Below are 11,195 nucleotides of genomic sequence, written 5' to 3'. Positions count from 1 at the left end.
TGAGAACAAATTCTTTGAGGAGTTCTTCAAAGAAAATGGTATTGCCCATGATTTCTCTTGTCCTAGAACTCCACAACAAAATGGAGTTGTAGAACGAAAGAATAGGACTCTATAAGAAATGGCCAGAACCATGATCAACGAAACCAATATGGCTAAGCACTTTTGGGCAGAAGCAATAAACACTACATGTTATATTCAGAATAGAATCTCTATAAGACCTATTCTAAATAAGACTCCTTATGAATTGTGGAAGAACAGAAAGCCCAACATTTCATATTTTCATCCTTTTGGATGTGTTTGTTTTATTCTGAACACTATAGATCATCTTGGTAAGTTTGATTCTAAGGCACAAAAGTGTTTCCTTCTTGGATATTCTGAACGCTCTAAAGGCTACAGAGTATACAATACTGAAACATTGGTTGTAGAAGAATCAATCAATATCAGGTTTGATGATAAGCTTGGTCTTGAAAAGCCAAAGCAGTTTGAAAATTTTGCAGATATTGATATTGATATCTCAGAAGTTGAAGAACCAAGAAGAAAAGTTTCAGAAGCTGAAAACCAAAGCAGCAAAGAATCAGAAGATCAAGTTGCTGCATCCTTGGAAAATCTGAGAAGTTCTGAAGAACCAACTATCAGAAGATCATATAGACTCACATCTGCTCACTCAGAAGATATCATTATTGGAAAGAAAGATGATCCTATCAGAACAAGATCATTTCTAAAGAATGACAATCAGGAGTAGTGATCAGAATTAGAAGGCGTAAAGCTTTTTCAGAAAAATACAGCTGTCATCTAATTCCAGTTGGTAACAAGTGTCTACCCTATTTGGACAAACATGGGTGCAGTTGAGGAGGCGCCTTTCATAGGTAACTGTTCTATCACTTCATTTGTCATAGTTTCTCTCTCCTCTTGTCACGTAACATTAAATGCCATTCATCATTTCTTTTATTCTCTTTTTCGTTTATATTCTTCAAACGTTTCAGTTTTTTCCCTCTTTCATTTTTCTCTCTTTGCGCTCAGTTTTTTCATCGTTCACCATCTTTCTCTATCCTTCTGCATTGTTGCATAAACCCTAGTCTTATATCTTCAAACTAGCATTCATCATGAACCCTTCTTCAAGTACCTCTCGGTCTGAAGAAATGTCTTCATCTCAACTGGTTCTCAACAAGTTTGGCTTTGTTCCTCTGAAAACTTGCTCTTTGTCTCCATCGGAAATGGAAGTACTGTGTGAGTCCCCTGTGGACTTTGTTGACTTGGCTGCATATGCTTTCAGGCCAGAAGCTAGGTTTATGGCTCAAGGATGGGCTAACTATTTGGGTAGATTGGTTGGACCAGTCTTTCCCGCTCTTGTGAAATATTTCTGGGCGCACGCAACCGTCACTCCAACCGCAATTCTCTCTTTCGTGCTAGGGCATGAAGTGGTGGTCACTGAAGCCCTAATTAGAAAACTGTACAATCTTAATGATGAAGAGGGTGTAACTGGCCCTCTTGCTGGAAGGGTTGATTGGAACAAAGTTGAGAAACTTATCTCAACTGTCACTGGTATGAATTCCAACAAGACTGGCACGTTGAGACCTCTATTTCAGGTGTGGGATGAGATCATCATGGGTTCTCTTCACCACAGAAAGAAGTCTCTCTCCTCCACTTTCATCAATCCAGATCAGAAGTATACTCTCTATTGTATTGGAAAGAGCATTAAACTTAATATTTCCAACATACTCTTTGAAAACCTGAAGCTGGCTTTTGAAGAATCTAGGGATGAGTATCGGGAGAAGTATCCTCATCTTCCGAAGAATATTATTCCTTTCGGCAGAATGATCTCAGATATTCTGATTGAAAGTGATTTGCTGGAGTCTCTTAAGACTTGTGGAACTTCTTCTTTCTTTAGAATTGATCAAGGCAATGTCTTCTCTGGCTTTGATCTTTTAAGAATGAAACTGGTGAAGGAAATAATTTCTGTTCCAACTGTTCTCTCTGATATCCCTATCAGAAGAGTCCCTGTTCAAGGCTTCTCAACCATGTTTCAAGCTGAACTGGTTAAAACTGTTAAGCACTATCTGGAAGATTCTGTGAAGACGCAAGCTTCTGTTGATCCTGCATGGATCCGTGGAAGAGTGCTTCCCTCTCAAACTGACCTTCAGAAGAAGGATCAGAAGAAGAGATAGAAGAAACTGAAAAGAAAAGCAGCAGAAGATGCTGAGAAAGAAGCTAAAAAGAAGAAGGTCACCTTTGATCCTCTTAAGGTGGATGCTTCTAGAGCTAAGAAGACAGGTATTTACTCCAGGTAGGAATACATCCCAACCCCCTCAGAATCTCCCTCATTCATTCTATTGTCTCCTTCTGAAACATCAACTCCCATCACACCCCCACAAATTAACCTGCAACCACCCTCACCCCCTATAATTCTGAACCCTACTCCCTCAACTACTATACTTCCCACAAATATTCCATCCTCATCACACCAAACTACAGATATTCCATCCTCATCTTCTAACCCTCTTCCTTCTGACCCTTGTCTTTCATATCCCATACCTACCAGGACCCCAAATCCATACTCCTGTCTTTACCCTGATTATAGCTTCACCTTTCGTCCTCCTGCACCAGCTACTCCTTTCTTTCTTGAGCTCTTACACTATCGTGTGAACCGTTGGTTAGAGCTTCTGGAAACTGCCTACCGCCATAATCTGGATGAGCGTTCTCTTCGCAACCTCTGGAGAGCTCTTAGAAAGAGTTTCCAAGTTGAAGCTATGACTGTGCAGAGAAGATTCACTGCTGAAGCACGTGGTGCTCCTGGACTCTTGTTAGAATTTGATGATGGCAGATATCGTCATGTCATCAGAAACAGAAGAATTCTTGAGGAAAGGATGCCTGAAGATGAGTTAACTGGGAATCCCTGCAGAACTCTTGTGGTCTGGCGACCAAAGTTCATGGTTCTGACTGGTGACTTTCAGGGGCTGTTCAACTGGTTCAGAATGAACCCTTCTGAAAGTGCTCCTGATATGGACTTTCCAGTAGTGGTCTATCCTGCAGCTGCAGCTGGTCCTCCTTCTCCAACAAATCTTGCAACCATTCTTCAAGCCCTGGAAGATGGAAATTCTGAGTTCCCAGAACCAGAATATGCTGAAGCTATTTCTGAGTCTGACTCAGATGTAGAGATGGAAGATGCTGAAGAGATTGACTGTTCTCGTTCAGAAGATCATCCTGCTGAGAATGTGGTGGTACATTCTGATGATCTCCCTGAAAAGACTGCCATGGAAGCAGCAGTGGAGAATGATATGCCAGTCAACAGAAGTCTGGAAGTTTCTTCTTCTGGTGAACCCTCCTATCTGGTGCGGACTTTGGAGGCCATGCAGAAGAATCAAAATGACCTGGCTTCTCGTCTGGATAGGCAAGATGAGACAAATGCAGAGTTCAGAGCCTTCATGGCAAGGCAGACTGAGAGCAACAATGGGATCCATGAGACACTAGCCAAGATTTTGTCAAAGCTAGGGTCTTAGTCTTTGTGTCTTAGTTGTTTTCTGTTTGTTCGTTGCATCTGTTTTCTGCATAACTCTTGTACTTCTGCTTATTTTATCAATGACTATTTGTTTCTCTTTCCATTTGTCCTGTGGTTACATCTGAATCTTTTACATTCTTTTTGATGTTATGACAAAAAGGGGGAGAAATAGTGATAAATGATTTGATTTATATTAGCAGTTGCTGGGAAGAAAGCCCCCACATTACTAACAGAAGCTGCAAGCTTCATATGTTTCTAAGTTGTTTTGCAGGATTGAAAGCTCAACATTAGAAGCAAAATCATGAGGAATCGCAAATTCTGTAAAAGGAATATGCTCATGGAAACTGAAGCAAGCTGAGTGCTATGAAGCTTCAGAATCAGAAGCAGGAAGAAAGAAGTGTGATGATATTCTGATAGAATGTGCATTAACTTATTTTCTGTCCTTAACATGTTCTGATAATCCTATATCTTATCATATATAATCTGATGCATTGTGTATGTTCTGATATATATATGTGATAAGTTATGATTTATTCATGCTACAACTTTTGTTGTGGAGTTTGTTCTGTAACATTTCAGAATGTAGAAGATGTTATAATGATGCTCAAGTACATTCAACAATGTTCTGATACAATCTAGCATGGAATAATTCAAGAAGAAATTCAAGCTCTGAAGCTGTCCGCTGGAAGCAAGAATCAGAAGCTGTGAATGTTCCGAAGATCAAAGAAATTCAAGTTCTGAAGCTGTCCGATGGAAGCAGGAATCAGAAGCTGTGAATGTTCTGAGGATCTAAAGAAATTCAATGTTCTGAAGCTGTCCGATGGAAGCAGGAATCAGAAGCTGTGAATGTTCTGAGGATCTAAAGAAATTCAATGTTCTGAAGCTGTCCGATGGAAGCAGGAATCAAAAGATGTGAATGTTCTGAGGATCTAAAGAAATTCAATGTTCTGAAGCTGTCCTATGGAAGCAGAAATCAGAAGCAGTGAATGTTCTGAAGTTCAAGCATATGTGAACGTCTCTACTGAAATACTCAGAGAAGTCTTTTATTTATAAAATTCTTCTAGTATTAATTTCAGGGGGAGATTACTCATCTCAGGGGGAGATTGTTAATCTCAGGGGGAGACACATTCACATTATGTTTATATGGTTATGCTATAACTGTGTAATTGTCTTTTGCCGTCTGTTATTCTGATTGCAAATTCATATCATTTATATATGTTTTTGTCATCATCAAAAAGGGGGAGATTGTTAGAACAAGAATTGTTCTGATCAATAATCTTAGTTTTGATGATAACAATGTATATGAATTTTGCTCAAGATAATGTGGTACTCTAATCCTATGCAGTTTCCTTTTCAGGAAATATATAAAGAGTATGCACAAATCAGCACTAAGAAGCTTTGACTCAGAAGGTTCAGTATGCAACTTCAGCACATGGTCTGGCAAGACATCAGAAGATGGTCAAGCAGAATCAGAACATGGTCTATTAGAAGCATCAGAAGAACTTGAGTTCAGAAGCAGAAGCACTGAAGTCATGGAATCACGCTCAGAAGCATATCAAGATCAGAAGATCAGAAGATGCTCTGCACCAAGCTGTTTGTACTCTGATGATATTCAACGTAGTATTTACAAAGAACAAATCAGAATCAAGTACTAGATGGCAAGCTACGCTGACTGACAAAAGGAACGTTAGAAGCTATTAACTGCAACGTCAGTAGTCACAGCAAACACAAGGCTCGAGGTAGTTGACAAAAGAGTGAAACATTAAATGCAATGCTGTACGGAATACGCAAAGCATTAAATGCTCCCAACGGTCATCTTCTCAAAACGCCTATAAATATGAAGTTCTGATGAGAAGCAAGGTTACGAATTTTGGACGCACTTTGAACGAATTCTGAACTATCTCTGATACTATCTTGCCGTTCACTTCAAAAGCTATCAAACTTCATCTTCAACCTCACTACATTACTGTTGTAATACTTTAGTGAGTCTAAGCTTAAATCTGTAAGAGAAATATCACAGTTTGTGATTATCGCTTTTAAGAAGCAATTGTAATACTCTTAGAATTTGTTTACCTTAAATTGTAAAGGACTAGAGTGACCGGGTTGTGATCAGTATACTCTAGAGAAGTCTTAGAAGGTCTCTAAGCAGTTGTTCCTAGAGTGATCAAGTTGTGATCAGAAGACTCTAGAAGACTTAGAAGTTGTCTAAGTGGAAAACCATTGTAATCTCGTGTGATTAGTGGATTAAATCCTCAGTTGAGGTAAATCACCTTGTATAGGATGGACTGGAGTAGTTTAGTAAATCACCTTGTATAGGCGTGCCACATGGAGGAGGGGACATGGACTTCTCTGGGTGCCCCATGCTTACCAGTACTGATGAATTGCATACTTGAACTTTCACGCGGGATGATGACGACCTTCATGGTATGAGATGGGTCAGGGTGACCAGTAGAACCTGCAACCTGCACAGAAAACAATATTTGGATGCAAATGGCGCCCCTTAGAGCACTTTTGTGTTTATGTAACATCATGTTTCGTTTTGATTTGTGATTATTATTCCCCCATGTTTTCAATGCAATGTTTAATGACGAATTAAATCACATCTCGCATACGAAAAAGGAAAGTAACAAGGAAAGCTTTTTAGCAAAAGAAACATGTTATTGATGGCATGCCTATGAATAGGCTTTTGTACAAGGAAGCAACTCCTAAATGAGGTAGTTGCAAAGAAAGGGAAAATAAAACACAGAATGGCAAAGAGAAATGCTAGAATTTCCATTAAAACTGGTATTGCTACAGTTCCCATATCCTTGATCTTCTCAATGCTTTGCTTCAGGAGCGTAGTGGTTGAACCGATCTGTCCGTATACCAAGGGTGCACAATGGTGCTAGTGAAGGACATTCAGACTGCAACCTCTCGCTTTTAATCCCTAACTTTTGCCTGGACCACCCTTCCGGGTTTTCAATCCAGCAGGATACCCTTTCTTGCCTAAGTCGCCCTTTCGGGTTTTCGACTTAGCGGGTTATTCCTTTTTTTGATTTATCCCTAATTTTTGCCTGGACTTTCCAATTTTATGTCCACCGGGATACCCATTATTGCCTAAGTTGCTCTTTCGAGTTTTCAACTTAGCGGGTCTTTTATGCGTAGTATTTTTTGACTGAGTCTGAATTGACTGGAAGTGGAACGTCTTCCCCATCCATCTTTGTCAGGATTAAAGCACCACCTGAGAATGCTTTCTTCACAATGTATGGTCCCTCATAGTTGGGAGTCCATTTGCCCCTTGGATCGGTGTGAATTGGCAAGATCTTCCTTACAACCAGGTCACCTGTGTGGAATTCTCGAGGCCGAATCTTCTTGTCATACGCTTTCTTAATCCTCTTTTGGTATAACTGACCATGGCAAATAGCAGATAAGCGTTTCTCCTCGATTAGATTGAGGTGTTCCAGCCTCGTCTGAACCCATTCTGTTTCATCTAGTTTGGCATCCATCAAGACTCTCAACGAAGGAATTTCCACTTCGACGGGAAGTACAGCTTCCATGCCATAGACAAGAGAGAAGGGAGTTGCCCCAGTTGAAGTGCGAACTGAAGTTCTATAGCCATGTAGGGCAAATGGTAACATCTCATGCCAATCCTTGTATGTTCTAACCATTTTTTGGACGATCTTCTTTATGTTCTTGTTAGCGGCTTCGACCGCGCCATTCATCTTTGGCCGATAGGGTGATGAATTGTGATGTTCAATCTTGAATTCTTCGCACAACTCTGTTATCATCTTGTTATTAAGATTGGACCCATTATCAGTGATGATCTTGTTTGGAACCCCGTATCGGCATATGATCTCTTTCTTGATGAAGCGAGTGACGACTTGCTTGTTTACGTTCTTGTAAGAAGCAGTTTCAACCCATTTGGTGAAGTAGTCGATAGCAAGAAGAATAAATCTATGTCCATTCGAAGCTTGCGGCTCAATTTGTCCAATCATGTCGATGCCCCACATAGCAAAGGGCCATGGCGATGTCAGGACATTCAGAGGAGTTGGAGGAACATGAATCCTGTCTGCGTACACTTGACATTTGTGACACTTTTTTACGTACACATAACAATCACTTTCTATTGTCATCCAATAATATCCTGCTCGCAAGATCTTTTTAGCCATAGAGTGCCCACTGGAATGAGTTCCAAAAGATCCCTCATGAATTTCTCGCATGATCAATTCTGCTTCGTGTCTATCCACGCATCTGAGCAAAATTGAATCATAGTTTCTTTTGTACAGGACGTCTCCTGACAAGAAGAACTTGGATGCTAACCTTCGAAGTGTTCGCTTATCACCAATCGTAGCATCTTCGGGATACTCTTGCTTCTCAACATACCTTTTGATATCGTAGTACCAAGGCTTTTCATCATACACATCTTCAGTGGTGAGACAATGAGCAGGGAATACATGTGCGGGCTCTTTGTAACGGAGGATCCTTATGTCTGGTGCCTCATTAGGGGAGCTAACTCTGAACATAGCGGCCAAAGTAGCCAAAGCATCTGCCAACTGGTTCTCTTCTCGGGGAATATGATCGAAAGTGATTTCCTAGAAAGCGGGTAACAGCTCCAAGATATAGTCCCTATAAGGAACTAAATTGGGGTGTCGTGTTTCCCAATCACCTCTTACTTGATGTATGACCAAGGCAGAATCCCCATAAACTTCGAGGATCTTGATTCTCATATCAATGGCCGCTTCGAGGCCCATTACACAAGCTTCGTATTCTGCCCCATTATTCATGCAATCAAAACATATCCTGGCCGTGAAAGGAATGTGAGTCTGACGAGGAGAAGTCAAAACCGCCCCAATACCATGGCCCATAGCATTTGATGCACCATCGAATGTGAGAGTCCATCGCTCCCCTGGTTCGGGTCCTTCATCATCATCCAGTCTCATGATATCCTCATCAGGAAAGTCAAACTTCATTGACTGGTATTCTTCCAATGGCTGACGAGCGAGATGATCTGCAAGAACACTTCCTTTGATGGCCTTCTGTGTAACATACTGGATGTCGTACTCTGATAAAAGCATTTGCCATCATGCTAGTCTTCCTGTAAGGGCCGGTTTTTCAAAGATATACTTTATCGGGTCCATTTTGGAGATCAGTAAGGTGGTGTGAGTCAACATATACTGCCTCACTCGGCGAGCGGCCCATACCAAAGCACAGCAAGTTTTCTCGAGTAGTGAGTAACGGGATTCACAATCGGTAAACTTTTTGCTCAGGTAATAAATGGCGCACTCTTTTTGACCACACTCGTCATGCTGGCCCAGCACACACCCCATAGATCCTTCAAGCACATTTAAGTACATAAGGAGCGGCCTCCCAGGAACTTGAGGCATGAGAATTGGTGGCTCTTGGAGGTACTGTTTGATCTTTTCGAAGGCTTCTTGACAATGATCATTCCAACGGATATCTTGATTCTTGCGCAGCAGCTTAAAGATGGGTTCACAAGTGTCATTGAGATGAGAAATGAACCTGGCTATGTAATTCAATCTCCCAAGGAACCCGCAAACTTCTTTTTCATTCTTCGGTGCTGGCATATTTTGTATTGCTCTTACTTTATCAGGGTCGACCTCAATCCCTCGTTGACTCACAATGAATCCAAGTAATTTGCCAGATCGCACTCCGAAAGTGCACTTGTTTGGATTAAGCCTCAATTTGAATTTCCGCAGACGAGCAAACAGTTTCTCAATAATACCAAGTGTTCCTCCTCAGTTTGGGATTTTGCAATCATATCATCAACGTACACCTCAATCTCCTTATGGATCATGTCATGGAAAAGGGTCACCATTGCTCGTTGATACGTTGCACCAGCATTCTTAAGACCAAAAGGCATAACCTTATAACAATACGTACCCCACGGAGTGGTGAAAGTAGTCTTGGTCATATCTTCATGAGCCATTTTTATTTGATTATAGCCAGAGAAACCATCCATGAATGAGAACACCGAATAGTGAGCAGTGTTGTCGACTAGCACATCAATATGAGGCAGAGGAAAATCATCCTTCGGACTTACCCTATTCAAATCTCGATAGTCGACACACATGCGCACCTTTCCATCCTTCTTAGGAACAGGTACGATGTTTGCAATCCAAGGAGAGTATTCATACACAGACAAGAAACCAGTCTTCAATTGTTTTTCAACCTCCTCCTTGATTTTCAAAGCCATATCAGGTCGAGTTCTTCGCGGTTTTTGCTTTACAGGCGGACATTCTGGTTTGAGCGGTAACCTGCGCATAACGATATCAGTGTCTAAATCAGGCATGTCTTCATACGACCAGGCGAAGATATCAACATACTCTCGAAGCAGCTCGATCAACCTTCTCTTTACATTACTCTGCAAAGCGGCCCCTATCTTGACTTCTCTCTTCACTTCTTCTGTACCGAGGTTGATGATTTCTGTGGCCTCTTGATACGGCTGAATAGATTTCTCCTCTCGTCTCAAAAGTCTTTCCAATTCCGCGGGGACTTCACAGTCTTCTCCATTATCTTCATCAGCTTGGTCAATTGGATTCTCAAGGATATCAGGACGTGGAACTGTAACATTAACATTTTTGATGGAATCCGAGCCGGATCTGCACGATGGATGATTTATGCCTTAGAATGCAACACATAAAGGAAATGAAAAAGAAAAGCTTTGCCATTTTTGAAAAAGTTTTTAAAGTAAAATGAAAGGAATGGAGCGGTAATTGCATGTGAAGATATGAATTTTATACATTATTAAAGAAATTGAAACATGGGGGGCCCTTCTTTATACAAGTGATCAATATGCTTGGGGCGAAGCACATGATTTATCGAAACAAGAAAATTACATCTCCATAAAAGTGACTCTAGGGATGTCCACCGTGGTCCAGTTGTTGAGTTCCTATCCGGGCGCAGCATGGCGGATGAACCTAGAGAGATCTTCTTCATTGTCATCATCCACGGCGAGAACCTGACCTCCAGAGCTAGTACTGGCACTGACGAACACCTGAGAAATCGGGGGGATCACCTTCTTTCCAAGGATTGTGTTGAGTTGAGCGAAAGAGGATGGTTGGTACCCGAGACCATACCTGTCTCGCTTCTCGTAAACATCGATCAGTTTTCCCCAAGCACCATGGGGAACACCAGCATCTAGGAAAGCCTTAGCATCATTTAGGGACGAGAGGGGTGCTCCAGGTTCCCTCTTGTTTTCAACCACAGGGAGTTTATCGACTGACACAATTTCCAAGGCTTGGAAAGGCGTCTCTTGTACTTCCCCTTCTACTTCCACATAACGGTATGTTGCTAGATTATTGACTACCAGATCCTCTTCACTAGTGATTACAACAATCTTGTCACCCACAACAAATTTCAAACACTGATGGAGGGTAGATGTCACGACTCCAGCAGCATGGATCCAAGGACGACCCAAGAGGCAAGTGTACGAAGGGCGAATATCCATGACATAGAAGGCAATGTAGAATGTGTGAGGAGCAATCTTGACAGGCAAATCAATTTCCCCTTCCACGGACCTTCTGGAACCATCAAACGCTCTGACGCTCATAGTACATGGTCTCATCATAACCCCATCCATACTCAGCTTGAACAAAGTAGTTTTGGGCATCACATTAAGGGAAGATCCTGTATCAATCAGAACTCGAGACAGCATTGCATCCATGCACCTTATGGAGATATGCAGCGCCTTGTTATATGC

This window comes from Vicia villosa, linkage group LG1, assembly GCF_029867415.1.
Source record: "Vicia villosa cultivar HV-30 ecotype Madison, WI linkage group LG1, Vvil1.0, whole genome shotgun sequence".
NCBI classification, from domain to species: Eukaryota; Viridiplantae; Streptophyta; class Magnoliopsida; order Fabales; family Fabaceae; genus Vicia; species Vicia villosa.
Note: the sequence above shows the minus strand (reverse complement) of the source record.